This window comes from Morone saxatilis, unplaced genomic scaffold, assembly GCF_004916995.1.
Source record: "Morone saxatilis isolate NCDOM2014 unplaced genomic scaffold, NCSU_SB_2.0 Contig18, whole genome shotgun sequence".
Lineage (NCBI taxonomy): Eukaryota > Metazoa > Chordata > Actinopteri > Moronidae > Morone > Morone saxatilis.
In genome coordinates, this window is record NW_023339740.1 from 28048731 (window position 1) to 28052740 (window position 4010).

Genomic DNA, 4010 nt, shown 5'->3' on the forward strand with positions numbered 1-4010 from the left:
TTCCGGCTATGCCGATTGGTCCAACCCACAAGTACCTGCTGCCTTAAAAGGAAGAGGAAACATTAGAGCCACTCAGGGGACCGTCACAAGCATAAAAAGATAGATTTTATGTTGCATCTTTTGATATTCTTGATTGTTTGTTAGACTTTGTGTTAATAATGGCCATGGATTATATTGGGCAATGGATTAGGTTGTTGTAGAGGTGTTTTAGGTCAGTGGTGGAGTGATGCTATTGAAAACACCAAATGTTCATGCTCCAACAAAGGCTAATAGGCTGTAATGTTAACATGTTTGTTGACATGGAGAGAATAAACAGGTGAAATTGAGATAAGTCAACTTGGTCCTGAAAATCTGTGTGTGCTACCGTTTGAGCTTTGGATATTTAAAGTCGGAACTTATATGACTTTGTTTTAGCACCACAAAGAAAGTACTGGGAATGCGCATCCTTTAAAAAGATCTAACTATTAGATGAACGACACTGACACAGGAACTGTATCACTGCTGGTGTTTACTCTTGTTAGTGTGACAGAAGGTGTAGGGAAATATCTACAGAAATATTAGTGGGGGGGCAGAGGGTGGCATGGAGACTGTAAGTGGTGGCTGAAATATATGCTGATTTAATCAGTAACAATCTCATATATCAACATTTACCTCAAAAAGCCCCCAAATAAATATATTTGGGCAGAAAATATCTAAAGGTGGCATTAGAAACACAGATCATGCCATCAGTCTATGCCACTCCTCTAAATCAGCCCCTGAGGACGGTCTAATTTTCGGATGATCCAGTATTTGAGATCAAACTTGAGGAAAGAGATGATTTACATTTTTATTACCAAAAATCCTAATTGCAGCTGAATCTAATTGTATCGAATCAGCTTTGAATTGCAGCATATGTATTGGACTGTGGACCTTAAAGAGCGAGCAGAAAAGGGGATGAAAGAGAAGCTCGAAAGACTTGGTATAACACACACACTCAGCATCCCTGAGTATTATTACAGTGGAGAGGCCATGAGAGGAAAAGCCTGAGTGTAATCACCTGGCTCTGTCACAGAGGACAGCAGCCTCAGGAGAGAGGTAGGGAGAGAGAGAGAGCTGGAGAGATGAGAAAGATGAGGAGGTACAGGAAAAAAAGAGGAAGAGAGTGGAAAGAGCTGTGGGGAATGAAATGATGGATCACTGGTTAAAAAGCAGAGAAATGTGTATGTGAGGAGACAAAAAAGATTGATAAACATCACCAATACATTCTGTATTGTCAGCAAAATGGTTTTCAGATAACACTTTGGTGAAATAAAATGACCTTCGTATCCTAACGCATTTAGAAGTTAGAGGAGGTTTACATAAAAACTTTTTATCTCATTAATATTTAAATTTATGCAGCAAGGTGCTACAAAATCTAATTAGATTTTCTACTCCACAGGGGGATAGTGTGAGTATGAGGTTTCTATTATGTATGGTGTTTAAGTTATTATGTTTACAAGACTGTGGCTATTCGCACGGACAGACAGACAGAAAGACTCCATCGTAACAATATAATATACTAAATTACCTCACATTAACCAGAGCAAGTGGGTAGACATAAAATGATCCTACTCAACTTGAGCTAAAGTGATAATAACGTTAGAAATTCAAAACTGCACCTAGAGGGTTGTACTTTCTTTACTTTCAGTTCATGAAGGACTCACTGAGGTTGCATCCCGCAGCAGGGTTATTGGGTCCATGCACTGTAAATCCCTGCATTTCCCAACTGGGAGACATAGTGCGTGCAAATGTGCTGTTTACAGCACGTACTTTCCTCTGCATGAGCTGATTCGTGCTTATGAGGTCATTTTTATGAATTTCTGTCTGTAAAAATCAGCATTTTCTGATTGGACATTGTTGTTGTTCCAACTGATACTCAGACTGTTTCTTAGCATTGCTTCCCCAATGTTTTGCATTTGAATGTCTCAATATGCAGTAGATTACTTTAATTTAGCCTACATTCTTAATGCAACATGCCCGGAGTTTATCTTTTGCCCCACATGCATAAACACCAGCTGAAAGTACTGCAAGCACTTGTTCTGTATTTAGCATAAATGTACACGCATTTAATTAAAAAGTACAACATCAAGGGGGTATTTAGCGGATGTAAATGCATACATAAATAAATGAGACAGCAATGTGGGCACATTTAGATACAACATCACAGAGCAGAGGAAGAGAAAATGTCCATATTCTCTCTCAGCAGATTCACAGCTCACTGCTCACATTAGACATTTTTACCCTTTAATGGAGCCAAAAAAAAGCTGTGACAGAGTCCTTTTTACTACTACCTCACCATCAGATCGACATTGTTCTGGACTCACACCAACACATTCAAGTGGCTTGTTTTGGGGCTAGCCCTCTCTGCCCTGGATTAACCTGGAGGAACTTCGACACAAGTAAGATATTGATCCTGCAAAAGGGGGCTGCAACTATGTCCCAAAACATTCTTTATTCAAGTGATAGATATATTACCAAAAACTCCCTGTTTCCTTGTCATACTCATGGTTTTGCTGGGTGGTTCTTGTTTGCACAGCTCAGAACTTTGATGATAACATCACTGGGTTGTTTCCCTTTTCTGTCATCCATAACTCCCTTTAAGCCTTTCATTACATTTGGATAGGCACAAATATGCTGTTAATAATGTTATTAAAAATAAAATAAAAATCAGATCTGTGATAGAGCAGTTAGAAAACAGTGTTCTGTCATCCGTTGTTTACCCCAAAGAGAGCATCATTACTGAGACTTAGGGCTGTCACAGTTATTCAAAATTTGAAATATTCGTCCAGACATCGTTAATTACCTGTTTCAAATTCAAAATGTACAGTCTATAAGCGCAAAAGACCGCGGACAGAGACAGTCCGCCATTGCCCTGCCTCTTGACCTGTCAGTAAACTAAGCTAGTAATGTTATGTTTGTTTACCACGATAAACGGAGGACAACACAGACGGATGGAGCGAAGCCATGCTGAACAAACAATCGCAACACCAAAGCATCAGAGAAGCTTCTGTCGACAAGCAGTTGTCCAACTCTACAAAGCCAACTAAAATTCACACTCACTTGCTAACGTTAACTTGCCACCAAAGTGAGGCAGCAGAGCAGAGGCACCACAGACAAACGGACACTCAGCTTCTGCAGACCATTTGCCAGAAGCTAAAATGCCATCACCGATAAGAGAGCAAAATCTATATGCAGTGGCCCATTGGTGTGGAAAGAGCAAATGTCATATCTTATAGTAATCTTTATGTTAAGTCTTGCTGAGTGTTGTCTTACATTTGTACTCTGTGTTTAGAGATAATTTTTTCGTTCTTTGGTATCAATATCATTATCAACCACAAAATACTCTTTAAAATGCTTTAATTTAGCAACAATAATTAAAATACATCTTCCTGTATACTTTTGCGGAATATGTTCCAAAATGTTGCAATAATCTATATTTTATGGACTTCCCATTAACAATAGAAGAAACCAGTAATATTGTTCAACCTTAACCATGAACGTCATACAGCAGTTAATTAACTGCTACTGAAAATGGGTCATGTTCTTGTTAATGTTGGCTCTCCCTATACGTTAAAGAACACTTGAAATGCATGCTACTTCCCTCCGATGACCTTTGGACCACTGATGGTAATAGTGGATGGCTGACTCAGCACTTTGAATAAAACATGTGATGTGGGGATTGGAGGACCCTCTGAAGGACACTGTTACATGGATGGACATAACCTTCATCTCTCTCTTCATAATGGCTTCGTATTTCTTTTCACTTCTTCAACCATCTCTACTCTTCCTATTTGACTTTTCTCACAGGCAGAACTGAACAGAAATTATTGATTTCTTCTAATTTTAGCTTGGAAACTGATCATCTCATCACTGATCAATGTTACGTGTTTAAAAATGTACAAGCCACTGCTGAAGCGAACATCTGTAGCAGTAATTAGATGCTAAATTAGCCTTGTTGTAAGTTTGCTTGTGTGCGTTATCGGTGTCATCAA